This window comes from Trachypithecus francoisi, unplaced genomic scaffold (genome assembly GCF_009764315.1).
Source record: "Trachypithecus francoisi isolate TF-2019V2 unplaced genomic scaffold, Tfra_2.0 Contig01579, whole genome shotgun sequence".
Lineage (NCBI taxonomy): Eukaryota > Metazoa > Chordata > Mammalia > Primates > Cercopithecidae > Trachypithecus > Trachypithecus francoisi.
In genome coordinates, this window is record NW_022681442.1 from 3540572 (window position 1) to 3567848 (window position 27277).

The following is a 27277-nucleotide window of genomic DNA, read 5'->3' on the forward strand; positions in this document are numbered from 1 at the left end:
TCCCTCCCTGCCAGCCTGGGAGGTCTGATGAATACCTCCCAGGGGCTGCAGACTGCTCCATGATGCAGACGCAGAATCAATCTCTTTTCAACCTTTCCCTGTTGACAGGCCTTGCCATTATAAATTTAGTGTTTTATTTTTTGCTGCAATAAACATGCTTGTGCATATATCCTTCCTTATTGGCCCCGAAATGAAGACAGAGAGTTCTTTTTCTCCCTAGGCCCTTGGGCAGGATCGGCCACATAGTATATCAATATCAGTGAAATGGTATTATACACGAATAGTCATTCATTCTCCAAGCATTTTGATGTGTGTCTTCTCTTTGTACTTGGGCCCTGCTGCAGAGTCGCAAATGAAGTAAATAAATAATTTAATTTCATGTTTAAATTAAATAGAGGCATATATTTATTTTGAATTATTAGAGGATTCCAATGCATTTTATGCATTTATCCTTTAATGTAAATATGTAATAATTGGAAGAATTATAATTTCATTTATACCACATTCTTTATCCTAGGGACAATCTTCCCAATGGAGAGCACAACGTCTCCACATCTTTGGGACACAGGATCAAGAAAATGAAAATCTCTTTGAAGCAGGATAAGGAAAGTGTAAAAAAATAAAGCTTTTTGTTGTGGGTTTGCTCAGAATGTGCAAAGTTTGTGGAAGCTTTCTAAACTAGACATCTAACAATAGAAGCCCACCAAGAGCAGCTCGACAATTTCATTTTGAAGGTCATCTGGTGACCTCCCTGAGTTGTTTGTCTCAGAATTGCAAAGGAAAGCAAATATATTTCTGGAATAACAGTGAGAAAAGAGAAGGCCCCTCTTTCTCCTGTCAGCACTAAACTGTCTGCCCGATTCCCTCCTCACACACCTGCTGTTGAAGGAGCCCCATCCCCTTCCTGACTCTGAAAGGAAGATTCAGAAGAAGGAAGTCATGCAGCCTGCACCCCTTGCTGGCCTCAGCCAGAAACAAACTCCCAGGTGCTTCTCTGACAGGCACTTACTGACCCCACAGCATCTGACCTTCTCTCCAGCCACCTCCTATGCTCTGCTGTCCTCCTCCTGGATCTGCTCCTGGCCCATATTCACCTCAAGGTGCCAGATGCAGCCACATACCAGTGCCTCTCAGAGACCCACAGAGAGCTCCGTAGGGGATACTCCATGGAGTCATAGTAGGTCAAAGGCAGAACATCCTGAAAAGGTGATTTACAACCTTTTCTTCATGAGTACAATACACACAACCAGAGGAGAACTCCATGATGTCAGTAACCCCACAGGGGTTAGCAACGATGAAGGATAAAACAGAGAATGCATTTCTGTGTCCATTTACATCAGAACAAGCAGAGGAGGAGAGAGGGGTGATGAATCTTGAGGAGAAAAACATATCACTTGAATCTTGAGAGAAAAACCAAATGACCTGTTGGCCCGCCCTTTGGAGCCTTGAGAGGAAAAAAGCCCTGCTCAGCCCAAACATCTCACACTCACAGGCCTCTCTGAATACCCTGAGGACATATGACCTACTTCCCTGAGAACATGTCGTAACAGTGAGCTTTTGGATCACTGCCAAACCCCATTCCTGTGGAGGAAGGTGACACACACTCCATGCATCAGCTTCCTTTGAAGCATGGCATTCATTATTTGTGACATTTGTTCTGAGACAGGGGCCTCCTCAAAGGAGAGCCCAGAGCACCAGCAAGACACAAGTGTCCGTGGGCAAGAAGCCCAAAGTCTGGCTGGCATGTTGCCTCGGGCTTCAGGTATGAGGTCAGGCACAGAGGCCATTTCTCCTCTATCTGCTTGCCCTGGAAGCTTCTCCACATTGAGTTGCCTGTTCCTCAAGTCACCCCTCTCACTCCCATTTATGCATGTTGCTACAGCAGCACAACTAAGCAGGGAATGATTTTAAAGACTGTCTAATCCCAGCTGCATACTCACTCTTTAGTCCAATCACTTCGAAAACCAACTAGGTACTGGGCACTGCACAAAGCTCTGGATGTGCAGGGGAGGAGTGAAGAAGCTAGAGGGTCTTTCCTGAGGTCCAGTGAAGGAGATAGGCTTATAAACAGATCCATGCCACAAAGCGCTCCTGGCCCATGACAGTCACAACATCCATCCCTAGCCTTCTCTTCCTTTCCCCCATTACTTTGATAGAAGGTGCCACCATCCCCCCAGCTGCCCAGCCCACTGGGGGTCATTCTAGATGCCGTCCTCTTTTTCCCCACACATCTAAAGAACAGTCACTGATTCCTGATCTTCAGCCTTTCTAAAAACGTGTGGAATCTGCCCACTCTCTCCATCTCATTGCCACCTGCCTAATTTTATGCCACTATCTTCTTTCACTGCAACAACCCCCTAGCTAGTCTCTTGTTTCCAGTCTTGCACCTATACCAGCCTGTCATCCACATGGAGCCAGAGAGATCTTTCAAATACACAGCTCCATTTGTCACTCTCCTGCTCAGTCTCCTCAAATGACCTTCTACTATGTGCAAACTCTTTGTAGGGCCTTGACGATCCAGTTTCTGCCTGCGTTTCTAACCTCACTGATCTATCCATCCATCTGTCCATCCATCCATCCCTTTATCCATCCATCCATCCACCACTTATCCATCCATCCATCCACCCACCCATCCACTTATCCATCCATCCATCCATCCATCCATCCATCTATCCATCCATCTGTCCATCCATCCATCCATCCACTTATCCATCCATCCATCCATCCACATAGCCATCCATCTGTCCATCATCTATACATCCACCCACCCACCATTTAGCCATTCAATCAATATTTATCAAGTACCTCCCAGTGGTGCTCATCCATCCCTGACTATCATGCTGCATGTGACACAACAGCTGTGGTCTTACTCTTAATTCTCAGTCCCACTTTATACCCCAGTTCTGGTCCCTGGATTCTTATCAGGCCCTCTGTGCAGTAACATTCCCTGGACTTCAGCCCTTCGAGCAGCAGGACTGTGATTTGCTGCCACTCTCCACCCTGGCCCAAAGTCAAAGCTTGGCCATTGGCTGACTCACATTCCTGACAGGAGCGACTTTGTGTGCCCTTAGGTCCTGCCATGCACGAATGCCCCACTTGTTCTTCTAATTAGACTTCCCAGCCCCTTAATGCCCGTAGGAACTACTTCCTCCTCCTTCCACCCAGAGTCCACAGCCAAGTCAACCCCCACACACTCATACACCATGCCCAATACTGCTACCCCAGCAGTGGGCACGGTCACTCCTGTCTGCCTGTCCAGCTCGTGAGGAACAGGCTTCCCTAGCTCTGTTTTAAGACTAGCAAATGTGAGGCTGCGAAGGCCTGGAATTAAAGAGAGTTTGGAGAAAACCAACAAAATCCCCTTGGGAAGTGCTGACCAACTGCAGAATAAAGTGGCTGAGTCTCTCCAATGCCATCTGCCTGAGCAAATGAAATCAGAGTCACCTCAGCTGCCCTGGAAGCCTGAGTATTCCAGGCAGCAGGACATCTGGGGCTTGGGGCGTTGGTGGGTGGAGCTTCCCTGGGACCACCCCATTGTCTCACTGTGGGTGGGGTCTTCACTGACCTTCCTTCAACCTAGACTCAGAGGCAGTCCAGAAGGTCCCAGCAGGTAGCCATCTCCCTCCTGCATGGGAGAAAATGACAAGAAAGTTCTCACATGCACAGACAAAGAACCGCAGGAACTCATGGAGCCCCAATGCCCTCCAGGCTGGTGGCAGAGACACTCTAGGAGAGGATTAGCAACCTACTCCTCAACACAAGGCTTACAGGGAGTGTGAGAGACTGGCAGCCAGGCAAGTTTGGGGGTTCCTTATAAAAATTAAAAAATCATCTTGAAACAGTACAGATTTTTAGAGATAAACAAATACCACTGTGATGCTCAGAAAAACACATTTATGAAAAGTTGTTATTGACACGAGCACTTTTTACTCTGAACTACACATTTAGGGATGATTTCCTCAAATGACCTCTAGAGTTTAAATGGTCTTACTGTTTTCATTAGACAGGATGTGTGGATGTCTGGCAGAGCTGGGAAGAGAAGAATCAAACATGAAAAAAATGTTGGTGTTTCCATCAGATCAAAGAGATAAGAAAGTCACGGGTTTCGTGGCCCATGTGATTAAAATTGCTTCTGAGTCTCGACAGTGCCATGGTTTTATGATGACAGATGCGGCCCTGAAATTCCTGCTCTTGTGTGAGTTTTTAAAATTGTGGTAATGTACACATAAAATGAAATTGACCATTTCGACCCTTTTTGAGTGTACAGTTCAAGGGCATTAAGTGCATTCACGCTGTTGTGCAGCCATCATCACTACTCAGTCCCAGTACTTCTTCCTCTCCCCAAACTGAAACTCTGTCCCTCTTGAACATAACCCTCCATCCCTCTCTCTCCAGCCCCTGACACCCACCATTCAACTTTCTGTCTCTGCAAATTTGGCTACTCTAGGAACCTCATGTGAGTGGAATCATATAGTATTTGTCTGTGTGTGACTGGCTTATTCCATTCAGTATATCTTCCACATTCATCCACGTTGCAGCAAATGAGAGGAGCTGCTTCCTTTTTATGACAGAATAGCATTCCATTGCACGTATGATCACATTTTGGTTATTCATTCATCCCTTGATGGACATTTTGCATAATTTGGTTTTTAACCTAAAGACAAAGGATCAAGTTGAGTGCCCACAAAGGCATAGCTTTGTTGGTTGATTTACTTTTTAAATCAAGGATGTTGTATAATTTAAAGAAAAACATATTTTAAAATTTTCATTTTAGACAGGTTGATGCACAGCACCCAAACTTCTGATCGCCTTTCCTCAACATTCTTGCATTTCTGATGATTAGAGCCTCAGTTTGCTAGCAGATAGAACCAGATTCCTTGGTTCCCTGTGCTTAAACCATCTTCCTGGATATCATAGCTCTCCTTCTCTTTCTTTCATTCTCATTTCTCTGACATGGTGGTCTTCAGCTTCCTTCCATGGCAAGTGACACTGGAAATGCTCTGGATTGGACTATAGGGGACTTGGCTTGCATTTCAGGGGAGGCTGACCTTTTTTCTTCTGTGAGATAAAAAGACATTCAGCTCTGCAGACGAACATCAATATTTTGCCTAGTTTCTTTGCCTTTTCCATTACTGATGACACAGTCTGGGCCACACTGATGAGATCAAAGGTTGTCCAACTTCTCACTGGTGGCTCTGCATTCGGCCCAACCCTCACCTGTCCCCTACTCTGCAAATCAGAATAAGGGCTTCCGGGCTTGTGGCCACAAACCAAGGAAGCCTGGATGTACAGATAGAGCCTACAGGAGCGTCAACGGGTCTTCAGTGAGATGGAAGGGGTGGGAGTTGTATTGTAGAAAGAAGAGGGGAATGGAGATCTGCAAGTAAAGAAACAACCATTCTTGGTGATTTCTTTCATCAATCAAGGTGGAAAACTGGCTGTCCAGAAACCAAGTGCAGCTAGGAAATGGCTCCTATTTAGCTTACTTGTGTAAGATTTGTTTACATTCATTGTTTATATTTTTAAATTGTAGCATTTCACACAAAAATCTAGATGCTCAGCTTCTCTTGAAAAATCAGAAGATGTGCTCCTGTGAGCCCACAGCGGGCTGAGCCTGAGAAGGGCACCCCTGTGGCTGGGATAGGTGTTGCTCCCCTCAGCTCAGGCCCAGCTGGCTCCCCCGGCTCATGTATGATAACACCTGCATGACTCTTGCATTTGTGACACCTCCTGGGGCCACTGTGTCGGGGCCCAGAACAGAATGGACCCTCAGTAAATAGGTGTTGCTCCCACAATTGCTAAATGATGGCTGTTCAGCACTGCTGACATGGGGAAGGAGTAGGCAGGGGGAAGGTTAATCTGAAGTTCTATATTCTAACGTTTGGAGAAATAGCCCTGCGAGCCCAGTGGCACTGACCTTGACCTCAGATGCCACAGGGTCTCCACCTTCCACCAGGCAGGGGAGACTCACTCCACTGCTTTTCCCCATCCCAGGCGGCCTGCACGTGGTTAGCACATCGTTCTCCAGGACACAGCACATCTGGGATAAGACCCTGCCCTGCCAGCTTGGTGCCTCCTGCTCTGCTTGCCGTTCTGCTCTGCATGGACTCACTGAGAGAACCTTTCCTGTCTTCATTCCCCAAGCATCTTCTGGGCACTCCCTGCCTGAGTGCACTGAAGGTACAAATGAGAAGGTACAACCCTGCCTGCAGGAAAGTCAGTCTCCTAGGGGACACAGACAAGTGAACTGGGTCGTAGCACCTTGGGACGAGTGTCAAGGCAGACAACAGGCAGCTGGGTGCAATGATGTAAGCCTGTAATCCCTACTACTCAGGAGGCTGAGGTGAGAGGATAGCTTGAGCCTGTGAGTTCAAGGCTAGCTTGGGCAACAGAGCAAGACCCTGTCTCAAGAAATGGTGGACAATAGGCCTAGCACTTTACTCTTGTCTCCTGACACTAAGACATCCATCTGGGACTCAGCTGTGTGTTCCGTGCCTGGCACTAAGCCTGCCCAGCAGCAGAGGTGCAGCAACACCTGATGAAGGAAGGAATGTGCTGGGTGCAGGGGAAGTAGGGGGACTCTGCCAGTGCAGGACAGAAAAGAAGTGTCTGGGGGCTTCCCAGAGGAAGGCGACTTGAATGAGAGGTGGATGCAGGGGAGCAGCCTGGTGCACAGGTGCAGTCCATCAGGAAGGCTGTGGGCCTGCAGTGCCTCAAGGATGGTGGGATGGGAGGTGTCCCAGGTTGGCCGGGCTCTGGTAGAACCGTTGTTCACTGGGCTAGGCAGACTGGATTATTGCATGAGGGAGACGCTTCTAAGGTGTTTATTCAAGGAAATGCCAAAGTCAGAGCGGAGTTTTTAGAGAAAGGTCCTGGGATGGGTGTATAGGATGGGCATGAACCTTGGCTGGGTAAAGCTGTCAGTCACCTCAGGCAGCTGGCATCCTCTTGCCTCTTTCTGTCTCCTGCCTCCACCTGCTCACATCTGCCGGCACCTGCCCATACCTGCCTGCACCTGCCCGCACTTGGCTCCTCTTATCTCCTCTTGCCTTCTCCTGCCTCTACCTGCCTCCACCTGCCCACATCTGTCTGTACCTGCCCACACCTGCCTCTTCTTGTCTATTCCTGCCTCCACCTGCCTCCACCTGCCCACATCTTCCTGCACTTGCCCTCACCTGCCTCCTCCTGTCTCCACCTGCCTCTACCGGCCCACATCTGCCTGCACCTGCCCTCACCTGCTTCCTCCTGTCTCCTCCTGCCTCCACCTGCCCACATCTGCCTGCACCTGCCCACACCTGCCTCCTCCTGCCTCTCCTTCCAGAGTCTATCTCTTGCTTCTGCTCATCTTGGCCCTGCTCCTTCTGGGCTCCTTGTGTTGCTCTTTCCATTTCTGTGTATCAGAACTAGACTGGAACATGTTTTTTTTTTCTCCTTGTATCCTCCAGCACACCTGCACCCAACTGACCCTTCAATGATTTGTGCCCAAATTGCTAATGACAGTGAAGAATCCTGTGTTTGGGCCTCTGGCTTGTTTTTATTCTGGAATAACTAGACTTAAAATGTGAGATCCCTGTTTGAAAAGTCACATACTGCATTCATCTTCCAAAGATGAAACCTAACATGCACTTGTGTTTGCTACAGCAGAATGGGAAGTTTTAAAAGTAAAGCATATGAAAAACCAGAGGGTTCCAAGATGAATTCTTTAACTGCTGGAATGATTCCCTTTTATTAGTAAGAAGAAAAATTTCTCAAGTCATGTTACTGAAAAAGCTATAACATGAACCACAAATGATTTCACTTGCTGAAACATCTGGAAAAGGATTTCAATGGCATGTTATGCTCTTTAAATGTAATGAATGATGAGGATTAGCTCATATTCTTTGTTCAGAAAGGCATTCATAAAATTTTGTTCAAAGGGAGGGAAAAGGGTATCTGTAGTGGCCAGCTTTGCACGCTAGGTGCCTTGCGTTCTTCAGCGAAGATTGGTAACACACATCCCAATTTACTCCAACGCAGAGTGCCCTGGGATTGTCAGGGTCGAGGCAGGGTCAGAGAAGAGAGACCTGGGTCCTGAGGATGAAGATATTGCCTCCTGGGAATCTCTGCTCTAAGAAAGGTGACTGGCACTGCTGCTATTTTACCAATTCCAGGTGGTTACAATACCATTGATACTAATAATTTTATCAATGTACACACTCCCTATCTGTAGCAAAAGAAGCATATATTAAGTAATATTGATATGAAATATGCCTTAAAGCTATAAAAAGTAATATCAATTCTAAAAATGTTTTGAATTGAAGAAAATACAAACTTAGTTTTCAAAAAATGTCAATTTTTGTTTATTCTGTTTCCCAAAAATTGCCCAAGCTAGGCTTGAATTCACAGGCTCAAGCGATCCTCCCACCTCAGCTTCCTAAGTAGCAGGAATCACAGGCTCACACCACTGCACCAGTTGCCTGTTGCTTGCCTTGACATTCGTCCCAAGGTGCTGGGACCACCCCACCCTGTCTGCTCACTTGTCTGTGTCTCCTAGGAGACTACGACTTTTTTTCTAATTGTTGACTCTCTCCAACGATTAGAGTCCTGACTGATCAGTGAGAGCTCCCCGATTAGAAACAAGGAGGGTTTCAGTGACACAGCACACTCACCCTAACTAAGGGGCTGCTATGCTGGCTCCTTCACAATGAGTATCTCATTCAGAGATCTTTTTCATTTCTGTCAACTCCCTTCACAGGAAAGAAACTGGGACCCCAGAGTACACAAGAGATTTTCCACACAGTCGTGGCAGCACTTGGCAAGAGGCTAGGTCTCCTGTGACCCTTAAGCCGCATCACACCCCAACCGACTGCCATCTGAAATACAGGGGAATACACATTTTCCTTCTTTCCTTTTCTAAAAAATGTGAGAGAGTGTTACCTACTTGAATTATTCTTACTCCTTTATTAATATATCCAGGTCACAGGCCACAGAGTTTACACACATGCCTGTACCCACACACACAGGCCTTACAAGTAGCTTATTTCATTTTTGTTTTTTTTGAGACAGAGTCTCGCTCTGCCACCCAGGCTTGAGAACAGTGGGGTGATCTCAACTCACTGCAACCTCAGCCTCCAGGGTTCAAGGGATCCTCCCACCTCAGCCTCCCAAGTAGCTGGAATTACAGGCATGTGCCACCACGCCCATCTAATTTTTGTACTTTTATTAGAGATGGGGTTTCACCATGTTGGCCAGGTTGGTCTCAGACTCCTGACCTCCAGTGATCTGCCTGCCTTGACCTTCCAAAGCGCTGGGATTACAGGCATGAGCCACCACGCCCAGCCACAACTAGCTTATTTTAAAAAAGCACAAGCAAGAAAATTCCCCCTTTTCCCTACTGAGGTATTGATTCTACCTGGATCAGAAACAATCTTGAGGCCTCTGTTTCTTCATGTGTAAAATGCCATCCCTGGTGTGTGGAATCACTACAACCTCCTTTCAACTCAGAACATTCAGGATTCTTATTATCAATTCCACTCATGGTTTCATTTGGGCAAATGTGGAGTTGCAAATCACCTGATTTTCAACAATTCCAATATGAGTGGATGGTACAGAGTACTGGAGAGGAATTTTAATCAAGCAACTCATGAAGAGGTGCCCTTTTTTTCTTCCTAGGGGAGGATGAGATGCAGATTTATAAAAAAGCATCATCATGTGAATAAATACAAGTTAAGCCACATTCTTGAAGCCTTGACGCCATTCATAAATGATGCAGCTAGGTCACTGGCATCAACACCTTCAGCTTGCATTTATTTATTGTCCAGGCATTTTCAGGAGTAAAAAAATCTCAGAGTTAGGTCTGCAGGGAATGGGTTTGCCTATGGAGCGAGAAGGACTGAGATTGGGGGTGTTGTAGAGTCTCAGATGTCAACATCCGTATTGATTCCCAGACAGGCCACCTGCACTGCAGCAAGAGTCATTAATAAGGTCCTTCAGAGAACAACAGCAACAAACAGCCATGTTGAAATGAAATTAGAATGAGAAATCCTCAGCTAATTGCCAACTAGACCATCCTCCAGGGGACGATGGTACTAAATATTAAGTGAGTCAGGATGGGAGATTCTGGGTCGGGGTTGGGGGGGGCGGGGGCGGTCACAATATCCACGAGGCCCGGGTTTCAGTCTCTTCAATAGAGTTACTAACATTAGAATAATGAATGATATCTCTCAGCCCCACGGATTCTTTGTTAAACGGGACAACACTTCCCTATGGGATTACTGCAAGGGGGAAGCTGGGGATGCTGGAAGGCTTCGTAGATTCTAGAGTCAGACTCTCTAGAGCCAGGAGAGCCCAGGGCACCACTTCCTACTCCTATCTGAAGACCCCTGTGGAGTGGGCTGTCACTTCCAGACAGAAGCAGGTTGAGGCCCTGGGAATTCTGTGTCAGAAAGAAAGGTAAGGACCAGCGGTCCAGGCAAGCCCAGACATAGCAAATACCCACTATTAATTAATACCATAACATCTATAACATAAACAGCTCAAATTATGTCAAGTTTCAAAATAAGTTTTTATTTAAAAATCCAGCCCCTAAATCCACACCCATTTATGAAACATGACATAAGCTTTGCTGTGGGGTTGCCTCTCCCATGCTGTGGTGAACGAGGTTTGTAGTTATTGGTTTTGTCTTTTTAAAGTATAAGATAGAAAACGGCACTGTCACCTTTACAAGATGACATCAACCCCTGGGATATCTTACAAATGGAGGGTGACTTCCAGATTTTAGTAAGGAATGAAAACTGTATCCCATTTGATGAATGAAGGGCTGGGCCACAGCTTGGAGACTGCGGAGAAGGTCTTCCCTATGCAGAATGCTTTGTCGTGAAAGGAGAGTGCATCTTAGAAGCTGCAAGCCTGAGCTCAGAGGCAACCGTCACCTGCACATTAGGAAGGCACCTGGGGTGAGAGCAGAGGAAAGAAAGCCTCAATGGCAGACCCAGAGCAATCTCTATCTATTTGCTTCACAGTTACAGGAAGGAATCATGCAGTTCTGAGGCTTAGTCTAAATGTTTGATCCCTTTGCCTCACCCCTTCCAGAAGCTTCTACCTTATGGTAGACTTGAGGTGGAGGGGTCCCTGTGAATGTCTGGGTTTGTAGCAGTGCTTGACGTGCCTGGGCACTAAGGGGACATGGCAGCTCTCAGGGAGGGGCTGTTCAGAGACTGATGCCCCCAGCAAAACCCTGGGAGGGAACTGGAAGTGTCATCAAGCCAGGGTGCTCCGCACAACAGGTCAGAGAAGGTGCCCTCAGCTGGAGATGGGGTCCAACCAGGGAGATGAGAGCCTCCCCGGGGGAAGAAAGGGGAGCAAAGGATGGAGTTGCAGGGCCCAGATGCCGCTCAGGCTGGGAGGAGCTGAGTCACAAATAGCTGTCCACAGAGTGGCCAGCTGCGTGGAGACACAGCGGATGTCCATCACCAGGCTGGGAAAGGACAAGAAGGATCGGTTGCCCCTGGTAATGGGATTCAAGCCCGGGATGTGGGTTGGGCTGAAATGATCTCACACGCCCACCAGTGCTAGAGCCTGAGATGCCCTGGGGTTGATTTTGGTCACAAAAGCTCTGCTTACTCCTGGCACAACTGCATCCTGCCTCCAGCAAAGGCCACATTTGCACCACGGGAGCTGGGAACCCCAGCAGCCTGGGCAGTGGGAGGGGGCTAAGGAAGGAGCAGGGTGGAGCCCGGAGCCCACACCACACCCGACAGACTCAGAGGGGACTGCTGGGGGAGACAGCACTGTCAGTCACGCGTCCCGGTGCCAGCCTCTCCATGGAAACGGGAGGAGAAGGGCAAACACAGATGAGACCACCTGCTAAGAAAAGGGTTTGCCAATGCTGCAGAGGTATGTAGAGGCAGGGACAGGCATTGGGGAGGGGAGAGTGGGGGCTGTGCTCATAGTGGGGGCCCCAAACGTTGGCAGCCCTTTCTTCATGCAGGGGCCTAAAAAGGAGGCTCCCAGGGGGTGCTGCCCCGAGAGTTGGAGCCTGAAGGGAATCCACCTCCTGAGGCCGCGGCTCACGAATGACCACCGTCCCATGGCTAGAAGGGTCATTCCTTCCTTCCAGAAAGTTCCCATACATGTATGCTGACCACCTCCCCGGTGTAGACAGTGTCCAGAGCCCCCAGGCCCAGAGCGGGAAAGGCTCGGCCCCTGCTTCCCAACACTCCACAACCTCAGCAGAGCAGGGCAGTGGAGTGGGGGTGAGCTTCTCCTCCTTCCCCATGGAAAGGAGCATGGGGTTAAGGGCTGGGAGACCGGATTCTAACTTCCTGTCCAGTGTCCACGTGTCCAGTGTCGAAGCCCCATCATCCCCCAAAGACATGACTCATCCTTGGGGATGAGTGTGGCATTCTGGGAAACTCAAGCCATCACCGAGCTTTCTATGAAGTACTTAGATTTTCCAATGTAGAGAGGTAACCCAGCTCAATTGGAGGACAGCATCTTATTTACTGAAAGGCACATCTCAAAGGCATGTCCCAAAAGGCAGGGAGTCTCTCTTCAAAGCAAATAAATATTCTAACACATGAAGGACAAGAATATCACCTTAATACAACAAGGTTCACATTCAGGCTCTCAATGGTGAAGCAATACAGTGAACACCAGTGAGGTGCGAACTCCTCTGCAGACACGAGTGGTGCTCTGCAACCTCAGTGAACACCCCTACAGTGCAAAGAAAAAAGGGAAATCAAACTTCATCTTTTTTTTCCCCAAGATTATCCTCTGCAAAGAACCTTCATTTCAGAAACCCAGAAGTTTTCAAACCAACTGTGAGAAAGAAGAGTGAGTTACAATCACCAGAGTTTTGTGTGTGTGTGTGTGTGTGTGCGTGTGTGTGTGTGCGTGCGTGCGCGCGCATGCGTGGGGGGCGGGGAGGGGGATAACATATGTTTACAGGAAGTTGTTTAGCCAGCATCTGTGCTTCATAGGTTACAAAGTATTTTCTTTGATATGACTTCATTAAATCTCAAATCAGGATTATCATGCCCATTAGGGAAATCGAGGTTTAAGGAAACCATGGGACTGACTTCCCAAACTGGCCTAGCCTGGAGGGGTAGGGGCCTGGAAAAAGAAAATTCAATCCAGACCTTCTAACTCCAAACTCCAAGCTCTTCCACCCTGCCACCTGGGGTGGATTTGTCAATCCCAGCTAAGAGAGGTCACCCTGAACAACTGCATGGAGGAAAATAATGATGTATGTTTAGCATAACTTTCTCTGTTAAATACCAGGGAGCCTTAGATACATTCTTGATATTGTAATTAAATAGCTTTTTAATATTAATTTGTGATTATGTTTGCAAGAGAAGTCCTAGGAAACTTAAAATATGTTATACATCTGAGCACATTTTTATCACACATCAGAATTCTCGCAGAGTTTAATTGGGCCCATGGTGTAAACAGTTCCTCATTTTCATCCAGAATGCGTGGCATGCTGTTATGTTTTCAGGAAAGAGAAAATTATCTTAATTTATGTAAAGAGTATTCCTAAAGATATGTATAATGTAGTCCACGAGGATAAAACACCAAATGTGTAAATATCACAAAATTATCTCAGCACATATTGTCTCTGAAATGGAAACAACTTTCTTTGCTGCAAACAGTCACTCAGGAGAGCCTTGAATTTTGTCATTTTGCTGTTTATGTGTGTACGGAGGGGGTGGTAGGCAGAATCCAAAAATGTCCCCCAAGATTTCCAGTCCTGTTTTTTTCCATCAAACAGTAATCCAGGTACCGTTGTGAAGTGCCTTTGCAGATGGGATTATCTTTGCTAAACGGCTGACTGTAAGTAGGGAGATTATCCTGGATCATCCGGGTGCGCCCTGTGTTACCACACGAGCCCTTAAAGGCAGATGAGGAGCAGGAGAGCCAGAAAGATGAGGGAGAAGGGGGGTCAGAGAGACTGGGAGCATGTGGCTGTCTCTGAAGATGGAGGAAGGAGCCATCTGCTAAGGCATCGGGACAGCCTCTAGCTCTGAGGACCTCCCCCAGTCCACAGCCTGCGTGGAAGCTGAGATCTTAGTCCTACAACCTCAAGGAACTGCATTCTGCCACCACCTGAATGAGTTTGGGAGTGAATTCATCCTGAGCCTCTGGAAAGGCACATGACCCTGCAGCCCATCGACTTCGTCAAGTTAGACGACGAGCAGAGAAGCAGCTGGGTCAGGCCAGGCCCAGGCTTCTCTGAGGGTGAGCCACTGAGTGCGTGGTCCTCTGTCACTGCTGCATGAGGAATCTGAGCAGGGAGTGGAGTGTGGCAGGGTGGTTCGAGCACGGGTTCGAGCTGCAAAAGAGCACACGTGCCCTTCTCCACCCTCCTGTCTCTGTCGCTGCAGGGAAAACAGAGTAAAAAACTGCAGCTGCAATGACGGGCCTGCATGCCACGTGCAAAAGGCCAGAAAGAAACTCCATGCAGCCCTTCTTTGTCACTGTTCTTATCATTCCAGCTGTGTATGTCTTCATTTCCTCAAAGAACTGTACACATGTGGAGGGGAACAATCTCTTTCTATAGCTCCTATACTCCAAAACATAAGCACTTAACGCAAGTTTGCATATACTTGGCCACAATAGGCCAAATACAAAATGTAGGACATTCATTTATCGATAAAGCTCCTTCTAAAACAACAATATTAATAATTCACACATGGCAGAGTTCTTCAACGCGACATGTTAATTTTCCATATACACTTTGCATGTAATATTCTTTTTCAATGTTTTTTTTCTTTTTGATGGGAGGAGGACAATCGTAAGTTGAATTCAAATAAAAATAATACAGAACCACTTTAAGTGCCCTATATTTCTTTTTATATTCCTTAATAGAAGAACTGCACAATAAAATTAATATATTCATCATAAATGGGCTTTATTGTTCCAAGAAACGTTAACCATTGAAGACGGTATTGAAACTTGACTCAAAGAATGAGTGATGACTAAGTCAAAACTTAGCTGACCATATAAAAGGGTCCATAAAAGGCTTTAAAAAATATCCCAAATAGTTAAAAAACATTTTTGCTAGCAGATGAGTCCCTACTGGGAAACTGATGAAAAAACAGAGATTAAGGCAGAAAAATATCCCAAGCCCATGGGCTTGTGGAGATAAACAATAATAAAATGTGCATGATAAGCGATGATAAAATACACACTCAGACTTTTGTCCTGCATTAAGAAAAAACTCCTAATTCCTAAAGTGGAGTGGGGTCATTTTTATGGAATACGCTAGTTCACATTTTCCCCACAACCTAGGATTCCTTCCATTTGGGTAAAGACGCAAAGAGGGCGGTAGAGTTTCATAAATCAGAATAGAGAAATGGCTTGCTGCTCCTGGGAAGGGGGCAGAGGGAATGACCAACTTGACGGTGACATTTGGAAATCTCTCTTCATATACGAAAAACAGAAAGAAAAAGAAAGAAAGAGAGAGAGAGAGAAAGAAAGAGAAAAAGAAACAAAGAAAGAAAGGAAGGAAGGAAGGAAGGAAGGGAGGGAGGGAGGGAGGGAGGGAGGGAGGAATGAAGGAAGGAAGGAAGGAAGGAAGGAAGGAAGGAAGGAAGGAAGATGGGGTGGGAAATATTCTATCACAGGCCAGCTTCTGCCTTGAGGCAGACTTTGAGCAAAGTAGACGTGTCATGAGAAAATGCAAAAATGTAAAGAACATTTTAAAGTCAGTGTGTCTTTCAAAGGTTCTTAATCTTTTTTTGAACATGAATCTTTTTTTTTTGAGACTGAGTCTTGCTCTGTCGCCCGGGCTGGAGTGCAGTGGCCGGATCTCAGCTCACTGCAAGCTCCGCCTCCCAGGTTTACGCCATTCTCCTGCCTCAGCCTTCCATGTAGCTGGGACTACAGGCGCCCGCCACCTCGCCCAGCTAGTTTTTTATATTTTATTTTTTTTAGTAGAGACGGGGTTTCACCGTGTTAGCCAGGATGGTCTCGATCTTCTGACCTCGTGATCCGCCCGTCTCGGCCTCCCAAAGTGCTGGGATTACAGGCTTGAGCCACCGCGCCCGGCCCTGAACATGAATCTTTTGGGCCACTTAGGGAAACTTCTCATCAGAATAATGCTTTTAATTGCATACAATAAAATATGTAGCATTGACAACCCAATTTTAAAAATAAGCAAAATGTTTGAACACATACTATTAAAGGAGATAAACAACTTTATATACAAATAAAGGCCTGAAAAGATACTGAACAGTGTGAGTCACTAGGGAAATGCAAATTTAAACTGACATGAAATACTACTACTCACCTATAAGGATGGCAAAAACTTACAAAGGAAAAAATAACTAGCGGGCCGGGTGCGGTGGCTCATGCCTGTAATCCCAGCACTTTGGAAGGCTGAGGCTGGTGGACCACGAGGTCAGGAGATTGAGACCATCCTGACCAATGTGGTGAAACCCTGTCCCTACTGAAAATAGAAAAATTAGCTGAGCGTGGTGGTACATGCTTGTAATCTCAGCCACTTGGGAGGCTGAGGCAGGAGAATCACTTGAACCCGGGAGGCTGAAGTTGCAGTGAGCCGAGATTGCGCCACTGCACTTCAGCCTGGCAACAGAGTAAGACTTCATCTCAAAAAAAAAAAAAAAAAAGGGAAATAAATTAAAAAAAAAAAAAACTGGCAATAGCAAATGTTGGCAAAGATGCAGAGCAACTGCTGGTGGAAAAGCAAATGGTGAACCCCTGACAGAAAGTAGTTGGGAAGTTTCTTACAAAGTTAAGAAACTTACACGTAGCATGTGAGCCAGCCACCCCGTCCTATCTACTTATCCATGTGAAATGAAAACCTAGGTTTACTCAAAACCCTACATGCACATGTTACAGCCATTTTAGTCATTAAGTGCCCCAAACTGAAGACAACCCAAATGTCCTCCAACTGGAGATGGATAAGCAAACTGTGCTACAAGCATACAACAGAATGCTACTCAGCCATCACATGGAATGAACTATGGATACACACAAGGCTGTTTCTTAAATCCATGTGCTAAGTGAAAGAAGCCAGACTCAAAAGGCTCTAAATAATTCCATATATATTACATTCCAGAAAAGGCAAAATTACAAAGATGGAGAACAGATCAGTGGATACCAGGGCTAGGGGTGGGGTTACAGGGTCTGACATAAAGGTGCACGATAACAGATTTTATTTTTCGGAGGTAGGGTGGTACAACGTGTGTGTCTTGATAGTGTTACTGATTACACAACTCTGCATTTGTCCAAACTCATGGAGCCGTACACCAAAAATGAGTGACTTTTACTCCACGCACGTAATTTAAAAAATAAATTCTAAAAACAATGCTTTTGTTTTTGTTTTCATTGAGATGGTATCTCCCTCTCTTGTCCAGGCTAGAGTGCAATGGTGTAATCTCGGCTCACTGCAACCTTCACCTCGTCTCCAGGGTTCAAGCGATTCTCCTGCCTCAGCCGCCTAAGCAGCTGGGATTACCGGCACATACCACCACATCTGGTTAATTTTTATGTTTTTAGTAGAGATGGGGTTTTGCCATGTTGGCCAGGCTGGTCTCCAACTCCTGACCTCAAGTGATCCGCCTGCCTCAGCCTCCCAAAGTGCTAGGATTACAGGCGTGAGCCACCATACCAGGCCTAAAAACAATGTTTTAAAGGCACAGAGGATATGTAGGACTACAAAAGAAGCCAATTATATGGAAATAAAAGTGCAAATGTTTTCTCCATCTAGATTTGCAGGCCCTCTGAACTCTATCCACAAACTCCAAAGAGAACTCACCCGTTGTAGCCTGTGATTCCCAACTCTTCTGCCTATGCCCAACAGGGCACTGGGGATCCATGTTCTAGGGAACCCTCGGGAAACGTCACACTCAGTTAGCAGATTCTGGAGGGCAGTAACTATGGTTTTCAGATCTTTGTGTCCCCTGTACCTGGACCAAGTAGACACTTGATAAATACCTATATTTGTTAAATAAATGAAATATTTATCTTTGCTGATCTCTTAAAAATATATCAGTGTTACCTACTTGCCATGCAACTCACACTTCCAAGTAATTTGCTTAAAATACTTTATTGTATTAATATTAAGGATTTATATAATAATTCAGATGTATTAAGGGATATGTAAGTTTACTATTTACACAGCATACATCATGGAAGACATTAACCTGAAAGATTACAGTTGATTGAACCTAATTACACAAGCCGCTGTGAATGCAAAGTACCCCCTAATTTTATTTTACAATGCATGTTAAACTCCTTACCCCCAAATACAATGGTTTCATGTTGTAGCTTGAAATGTAAACCTGTCCAACGTTTAATTTTGCTTTTAAGATTAAGTAGCACGTGTGTAATTTAAAAGTAACTTGAAACAGCAAGCAGTGTCATTGGGCTTACAACTAATGAGATGTTGACAATTGCAAACAAATTGAATATGTAAAGCTATTAGCAACAACCTCTGTGCTTAACAGACATTTGCTTTCCATAGCTACACAGCTAATCTTTGTTTTCCCATGTGAAAGACAACTGACCATGGCCTTCACCTCTGACATGTTGTCAGTGTTTGGTTCAGCCACAAATATTGGGCTGAATGAAGATTGATATAAAAATGAATGCTATGTATTTTTCTAAGTGACATCATCAATAAGTCCTCATCTACCAAACAGCGTGCTTTCCAAGATGTTATCTGGAAGGTAGATATACATTTCCAAATAAACACCTCCAAGTTTGTACCTACAGTGAGATGTTTGCTGTTCACTCAATCAGCGTCGTAGATGGGTGCGGGATTCCAGATAAGCCTGTGAGTCTAACCCAGCACAGCTAATCTGTCATGCATCCAGGAGACATGGGTCTAGGTGCCTGGAGTTAAGCCATTAAAGATATGCAAAAGGGGAAATGAATTCCCCACTGAGCACTTCCAGAAGAAGGAAGGATACATCATTTCAACCGATGGTCCCTGTACGTTTGAAAACAGTAAAAGAATTACATATCTGCATTAAGTTTCCTAGTATTTCCTTCCCGCTCAGGAATTCCAAGCTCTAAGGACACAAACACAGGCCTGTTGATAGCAAACAAGATTTACTGAAAAAGAGAGCAGGACAGGAAACAAGGGCACAGAGATGACCAGATAAACAAAGCAAAAAATGCATCAGCGGAAGGTTCTGTGTTAAATTAAAGGAATTTTAAAGTCTGTTTGGATGCTGCATGAGACAGGCTGGCCAGAGAAGCGTAAACAGCAAACACTGATGATGGGAGGTTTGTGAGTCATCCAATTTACCCCTCTTGCAGTTTTACTTTAACCATAAATCTGACGGTTACCACTAATGCAATTTACAATCTTGAAGAAAAAAAGCAAATCAAGATTCTTATCTCCAGGAAATCAATATTCTCTCTAATAGTTTTTGAAGAGTGCATCAATTCTGTTAGCCAAAAACAATGATTACTGTGTTTAAACTCAAATGCAATGTGAAATACGGAAAAAGCTGTATAAAAGAAATAAAGTCATCATGCTGTCAACAATACTGTACAATAATAATAAATAATAAGTCATTCATTAAAATGCACCAGGTAAATAGGTATTAGTATTCTCTTTTAAAAGTACAATCAAATCAAGAAAATGACTCCCTTTCACTGATGCAACTAAGCTACTCACTCAAAAATGTTACTTTCTGAGTTTTCTTCAGCTATGTATTTTACTCAAAGGCGTGACAACCTCCGAATCATAGTCTGCAATTCCAGAAGGTGGCACAAAACAAGCTGCCCTGATTCCCAGGCGGCACCCCCTCCAGGAGGCTCCTCTCCACCAGGAGGGGGACTGTTCAGGTCTGCAGAGATGCCCTGGGTTGGGGAGACAAACTGGGGCTTGATCCCAGCTCTGCTACCCTCTGGTTACATGACCCTGAACAACTTAGTTTCCATCTCTGAGCATTGGTTTTGCTAACCATAATATGGGCCCACATCTTACATATATTAAAACTGAGAAAACTCAACCCTGCTGAATGGATCCACCATTACCTGCTATGCCCTCTCACGGGGAGTGTCTTGCCACATTGAGTAGGATTCTAGTGTTTAAAGGAATGTGCTTTTTAAGAATCCAGCCCCTGAAAATACAAGCCAGTACTTCATCTGGCATCAGTCAATGATAGTTGTGTGTTCCAATGCTGGAGGAAAAAGTAGCTGAGTTAGACATATTGAGAAATACACTAATATTCAACATGCTGGCTCCCTAATGGTGAGCGAGAAACCAACCCCCGGGGTGGGGGCATCCAGTTTACCTGCCTGCCATCCTCTCTCTTGGGTTAAGAGAGACCCGGCGCGGAGGCTCACAGTTGGAATCCTAGGACTTTGGGAGGCCAAGGCTGGCAGATCACGAGGTCAGGAGTTCGAGACCGGCCTGGCCAACACAGTGAAACTCCATCTCTACTAAAAATACAAGCATTAGTCAGGTGTGGTGGCATGCACCTGTAATCCCAGCTACTCGGGAGGCTGAGGCAGGAGAATCTCTTGAATCCAGGAGGGAGAAGTTGCAGGGAGCCAAAATTATACCACTGCACTCTAGCCTGGGTGACACAGCAAGACTCTATCTCAAAAAAAAGAGAGACAACTCTCTTTCCCTTGGTCTCTCTCACTTCCCCTCCTTCTCCCCTCTGGTCTTTGACTGTGACAGTGGCTTCCCAACTCATCCCCTGTCTAGTTCCTCCTTTGTTAGGCCTCTCCTCTCCAGTGGCCACCATGACTATTTCAGACATACAGAGCCCGTCGCTAGACCTGGTGGAGTAGAGTCTAAACCTCTCAGGCTTACTCCCCACGCCCACCCCAGCCTCCTCTCCTGGCATGCTGTTATCCAGGAAATGTGAAAGCAACTCTAGGAAACCGAACAAAATACCTCTGCTATATATAGTCTGAAAGCTCCTTACAGAAGAAAAACAGAAACGTTGGAGGTGAATGTCCAAATGTGCTTTGCCACAGAACAACTCACAGTGTCTGCTTCTTCACTCATTCAGATCCTGCCATTCTTATTTTAAAATATGCTCATATTAAAATAGCCTTGCTGGTAAGAATAAAATCATATAAGCTCTTTAAAATTTTCAACAATCTGTACTCCTTGCAAAAGACAGTTGATTACAGTGGAGATTAAAAATCAAGGAAAAAACCCCTCATTGTTTTTTCATTCCGCATGAGAGGCTGCAAGCAGCTTTCTATAAAGTAACATTTCCTCACCATGAGCAAAAGAGGAAACTTAAACACTGGCTATTCTGCCGTGAGAAAACACAACAGACTCCTAATCTTGAAAGAAATGGTTAAAAAGTGACCATTTGTTTTCTAAAAAGATTAGTTGCTTCACAAAAGGATTAGCTATGGACTTCTGAAGGGTATTAAGTTTACCCAGTGTATATAAAGTGCAATTTCAATTAACATAACTTTTCAGGAATATGTTAATACTGTAATACCAGGTATACTTGTAGCCAAAAATGATACTTGAGCTCAGTATAGACAGGGTGACCTTTTGTCCTTTGTGGGCTGGTGGGGTGCCCTTTACCTGTCAGCTGCTGCTCCAAAGTGCTCCACCTCCCAGGGGAGGTCCTTCCTGACCACTCACATTCCCTCCCCCATGCAGTAAGGGTTTGGTAGGGGATGACACAGACTCCAACCATCAATCCTACCCAAGATGCTGGTCTTTAGTGTGATAGCCCCCGGGATGCTTTGGAACTGCCGCAGAGGCCACAGCTGGAAGGGCCTAGCAAGCTCAGTGGCCATGGACCACAGGCCACATTCTTACTAAAAACTTCCTGTGGCCTGGCCTTGACCATGGTTCGGGCTGCTAGCTTCTGGGCTCCTGCCTGTTTTCTCAGCCTGGTTCTCCAGCTTCACCATTGATTCTGTGAACTCTGCAGTAGCCATCTGCCAAGCTCCCTTTCTCACTAAGCTAACCAGTCAGATTTGCCAGGATGTTGCCGGGAGCCTCAACTAACCCACCCGGGGTCATAAAAGAATGAGGATCTCTCACCCATACATACTGTTGGGAAACAGCCAGCCCTTCGTTCCTGGAGGAATAAGGTTAAATCAGGTGACCAACAGGATGTCAAAGAAACAGCAGAATGTGGCTTCCCAGGCTAGGTCCTAAAGACACTGTAGCGTCTTTCTTGCTTTCTCCTGGATCACTCTCTCTGGGGGAAGCCAGCTCCCAGATCATCGGGACACAGACACAGTCCTATGGATGGGTCCACCTGGCAAGGAGCAAAGTTCTCCTGTCCATGGCCAACATCCGCCAGCCATGGAAGTGGATCTTCCAGCCTGAGCCAAGCCCTCAGGTGTTCTGGCTTCAGGTAGGTGAGATGGGACAAAATTGCCAACCTTGCCCTGGAGCTCAGAAAACAGAAGACTGTGCTGAAGATTGCGTTAGCATAGTTCATAGGAACAGCCTGTGCAGTACCTGGGAATGTGCATTTCCAAGTATCCCAGGGAGCTCCACACGCCTCTGCTTAAAATAGAGGTGGTACCAATGACTGAGGTTTTCTTGCTTTGCTTACTCATTACAATGTCTGCTTTCTAGAAAGCTCAGCTACTTTACGCTCCATAACTCCTAGATTTTAAAATTATACATTATTGAGAGTTTGCAGAAAGGATACAAATGCCAAGTTATATGGGTCAATTTTTCCATATTCTGCAGCCCAGTGGGACTTTATTGAATGTTAAACTGGGTTATCCAAGTTAATCTTGTAAGCTTTTATTATTGCGTCATCAGATATTTCTTGAGTACAGTGAGGGAAGTTGGGCAGAGGGGAACACATTGACTGTTACTTGATGGTAAAAATCCGGCTGACAATCCCATGTCTGCCTGATCTTGTGTCTTAAAAACAGCTCACCTGGCCAGATGCGGTGGCTCATGCCTGTGGTCCTAGCACTTTGGGAGGCCAAGGTGTAGGCTTGGGATCTTGAGATCAGGAGTTCGAGACCAGCCTGGCCAACATGGCAAAACCCTGTCTCTACTAAAAATACAAAAATTAGCCGGGCACGGTGGTGGGTGCCTGTAGTCCCAGCTACCAGAGAGGCTGAGGCACAAGAGTCACTCGCATCCGGGAGGTGAAGGTTGCAATGAACCAAGATCCCACTGTTGCACTCCAGCCTGGGCGACAGAGGGAGACGGTTTCAAAACAGCAACAACAACAACAAACCAAGCTCACCCACCTTCACTTGCCCTCCCTGCTGAAAACAGTCATGACTGTCACCCTATAGCTTGTCCCTATTTTGAGCACAAACTCTTTCTCTACAAAAAGCTTAAGAGTTTGGTCTCTTGTGTCCCTTTCATTTGTTCAGACACTCAGTTTCCCAGAGACATCTCCTGCCGTGCACCGTGGTTAATTTTATTTGTATGCATCTTGACACAGTATTTAAACCTCCACCAAATGCACCCTGGACTCATCATGGATATTTTCCAGCTTAAGCCTTCTGTGGGGACATCACCCCCCAAAACCCAGACCAGACATGGAAAAGTAGCACTCCCACCACTCCCTGGATCTGTTCTGATTCCTCAGCGGCCTCAGCTTCCACCACCCAGACATCAGGCAGTGGGAAATGAACAAGACCCTGACAGAGATACCCAGAAGTAAACTGTGTGTGGTTTGAATCCCACGTTACAGGAAGATCGTGTCTCCACACTGGGCTGGATATCTTAACAGAATTTCTCTCTAAACAAAAGCTCTCCTTGGAGCCTTTAAAAATAATTCAAAACTTTGGGAGACTGAGGTGGGCGGATCATGAGGTCAGGAGTTCAAGACCAGCCTGACCAACATGGTGAAACCAGTCCCTATTAAAAATACAAAAATTAGCCAAGCATGGTGGCGAGTGCCTGTAATCCCAGCTACTCAGGAGGCTGAGGCAGGAGAATCACTTGAACCTGGGAGGCAGAGGTTGCAGTGAGCCGAGATTGTGCCACTGAACTCCAGCCTGGGTGACAGAGCAAAAGTCTGTCTCAAAAAAAAAAAAAATTCAAACTGGTTTTCACATCAGGAGCAAATAGGCAAGCGATTCCATTGTGAGGTTCTTCCCAGACTTGTAGCACTCGCTCTGGACAGCCAGGACTCCTGGAGCCATGTCAGGGTGTCCCCAGCACTCTGTCTGCTTCTGGGAAGGCTGCCCCACCCCTCACCTGATAAGGTGATTGGATTATCTCTTTGAAATTGGGCAACAACAGGGAGAAAACACTGGACGTTTCTTGGACTTGCTTTGCTATTACTCATGTCAAAAGAATGGCATGCCAGCTGCTGTGCCAGGCTGAGCACCAGCTCTCCAGGCCTCTGCCCAGGGCAGGAGTGCAGGGTGGGAATGCCGCCAGAGGCTCAAGTTAGCCACAGCTGCCCACAGAGCTGCCACTGCTGCCACTAAGGGCTAGGGCTGGGGTCAGAGCACTCCCTCCACCAAAGCTGGGGTCTCTAGCTGAGGGCCTGAGGGAGGGCCTGGGGTTCTGGAAGACGAGGTCCTAAGAGGTGAAGCTGACGATGGGAAAAGCCAGAGATATGGCAGAGAGGGAGGGATAGGAGCAGGGAGGGAGCCAGAGAAAGGAACCTGGGCAGAAATGGCCCGACAGAAGCCGCTGTGCCTGGGGCTCTCAGCCCACCCACCTTGGCATAGAGTTCAGTCCCTTTTCTATGTTGTGGCTGGGAACAGAGTGGTAGGAACACACACCTCTTACGGGCTCAGTGGAACTCTGTAGAAGAAGGCCTAGCAAAAGTATCACGTGTGGCAACTGGGGTTCTGTGGAGCAGAGAGCTGGGGCAACCACTCTGTCCTAAGCACCCAAGTGGATGACAGGCCCCTAATGAATACACATGGCCCCGGCCCACCTGGGAGAGAAGAGCACAGGTCCTGGCATGAGGCCTTCTCAATCCCACACGGACAACACAACGACCTCAGAGCAGCCTCCGATGGCCCCCGGCGCCCTCGCCTCACGAAGTCTTCAGAGCAGGGCTGAGCTCAGCACAGCCAGCCCCTTAGGAGACTGCTTCTCACAGGACCCCCAGATTCAGGTTAGGCATCCAGCGGCAAAGAATGCAAGCACACCTGTGGGTTTTGTTCACCACTGGAGTCTCAGCACCAGAAGGCCTTCCATTCACATGTGTTGAATGAACTTGAGACAGTGAATGAATGAATGGAACTGTGTCAATGACCACGTGTGGTGGCTCCTGTGGCTTCAGGGGGGCTAGGAGTGACCTCCATCAGCGCAGTTGCCTCACATCCCAGCATCAGCAGCTTGCCCATTAGTGAGCCCTTCTCCAGCATCCTTCTTTCAAAAAGCAGCTCTTAAAATTGGACTTCATGAATCCACTAACAACTTGTCATGGACAATTCTATTCAATTGCTTTCCTTTAGCAATTTCTTCCAGCAATTTCACTTCCTGCAAGAGCAGAGTTCTTGCCCAGCACAGGGCATCAGACTCAGCATCGATGCCTCTCTTCCACCGGTACCCTGAGCCACAGCACCCTGTCCATTCCTCCTGGGCTCCCCTCCTGCCCTCCCCATCGAAGAAAGTCCTGACCTCATTCTGGGACCCTGCATAAGACCCTGGCATTCTCCACCCTGGCCACACTTGGAATTCCCTGGGGGAGCTTTGTAAAAAATGCAGCTGCCTTGGCCTCACTGTAGAACTTGGAGCCAATCATGAGAGCAGGGTCCAAGCAGGAGGCTCTCAGGAACTTCCCCTGTGACTCTGAGGCACAGCCCTGCTGGGTAATAGCTTGGTGAGCCTCTCCTGGCCCCCAGCTCTGTGCCCCCAACCCAGTCCCTATAGACCTCCACATCCCTGGCATCACCTCCCCCAGTTCAAGATGGAGCTCAAGTCCCTCCTGTGATTCTAAAACCTTTCCCAGGCGGGCCCAGGTGTCTACCCCAGCCTTCCATCTGACTGCTCCCTGAGTAAGCCTGGGGGCCACAGGACGCCTCTTCCCACCCCATCCCCAGCAGCCGTGTGGCCCCTGCTCCCACACATAGACATCACCCCTCCGTCTTGGGGATTATTGGTCTCAATCCCTTTTCAAATCCTCGCCCTGCTGCTACCCTGTCTGGGCCTCCAGTTCCTTCTGTCAAAAATGCACTGATCGTCAAAAATACCTCACCTGGTATTGCAGTTGTGAGCACTGACCGAGTTAACATGTCCAAGTGCTTAGAGCAGTACTTGGCTGGCACTCAGCAAGGGCACCCTCAACACCAATGATCGCTGGTATTATCGTAATGATTATTTCATGTATTGCGCTGTACCCCCACTGAAAATAGGACCCTTGCCAAAGGAGCTGTGTTTCTACCTCTGGTCCCTGGGAGGACATGGGGCCCAAGCCTGGATTATCAAAACAGGGCAAACCCCAGACACCGAGGAAGCTTTGAGTTATCCAAGCCTGGCTCATCAGAGCCAAGGAGACTCACGTCTGGGTTGATCCGTAGGGAAAAGCTCTCTCCTTCCACAGGGGAGACAGAATGTGAGTTTGCTGGAGGCTCCACAGGACTAAGTCTGTCAGAGCACATATGAGAGGGAGTCAGGGCCTTTGTGGCAACATCTGGTCATATGGATCCAACTGTACCTGAGCTTTCAGTTCTGTAAGTCAACGCCCCTACGAACTTGACTGAACTTGAGTCATATTTCCATCTCGTGCATCCCTAAGGTCCCTGACTGACATGGAGTCCACCCCCTCCCTTCCCCAGTGTGGGGAGTGGCATCACACAGCTGCATTTGCACTGAGGTGTCCTGGAGAGACCAGGGAAGTCCATGAAAGAAGAAGGTTTGTTCCAGGCTCAGGTACAGCGCCTCTGTAGTAGACTTGCCCATAAACGCACTCTGGGTGGACTGTATCTGAGTCAGCCATGGGGAATGGTCCCTCTGCCCTGCCACTGGAACTCCCTGACCTAGGAGTGTTGAAGAAGCAGGGGGGAGGGTGCTGTGGCCACGTGGGCTGTCACACGCCCACCAGCAATCTGGGAACTCGTACCCTGGCTGGGGGTCAGGCAGCAAAGTAGCCCCTCAGCCAGACCCAAAGCAGAGGCAGCAAGAGACCCCTCATGCTCCAGGAGGCTACCCCTTCCCAGTGGGATGCAAAGTGCTCTTCTCACAGAGGCTTTCCAGCCTTCACAAATGCCTTGTGTCATTTGTTACTAGAGGCTGAGCTCAGGGTAACCAGATACCAATCGCTTCCCAGGCTCCATGCACTTTCTTACCATGAGCTAAGCCCATTGCATTCAAACAGTTGAGTAACTCCCACCTAGCATCATTCTAGCCACAAACTCGCAGCAGTTACCCTGGGAGAGCATG

General features: G+C 47.0%; 1 protein-coding gene and 2 long non-coding RNA genes across 7 annotated transcripts in view; 1 reads left to right on the plus strand and 2 right to left on the minus strand.

Annotated features, from left to right (window-relative positions):
* PTPRE (protein tyrosine phosphatase receptor type E) overlaps positions 1-27277 on the minus strand; it is a 180004-nt gene that overhangs the window by 139027 nt on the left and 13700 nt on the right. The gene's annotated exons all lie outside the window — the stretch shown is intronic.
* On the plus strand, positions 118-20404 carry LOC117064901. Its single transcript, XR_004429731.1, has 3 exons — positions 118-128; positions 2974-2977; positions 20285-20404. It is a non-coding gene; the product is annotated as an uncharacterized LOC117064901 (long non-coding RNA).
* Positions 10525-19357, minus strand: LOC117064897. Its single transcript, XR_004429729.1, has 3 exons — positions 17762-19357; positions 12577-12693; positions 10525-10929 (listed from the first exon to the last, which is right to left on the minus strand). It is a non-coding gene; the product is annotated as an uncharacterized LOC117064897 (long non-coding RNA).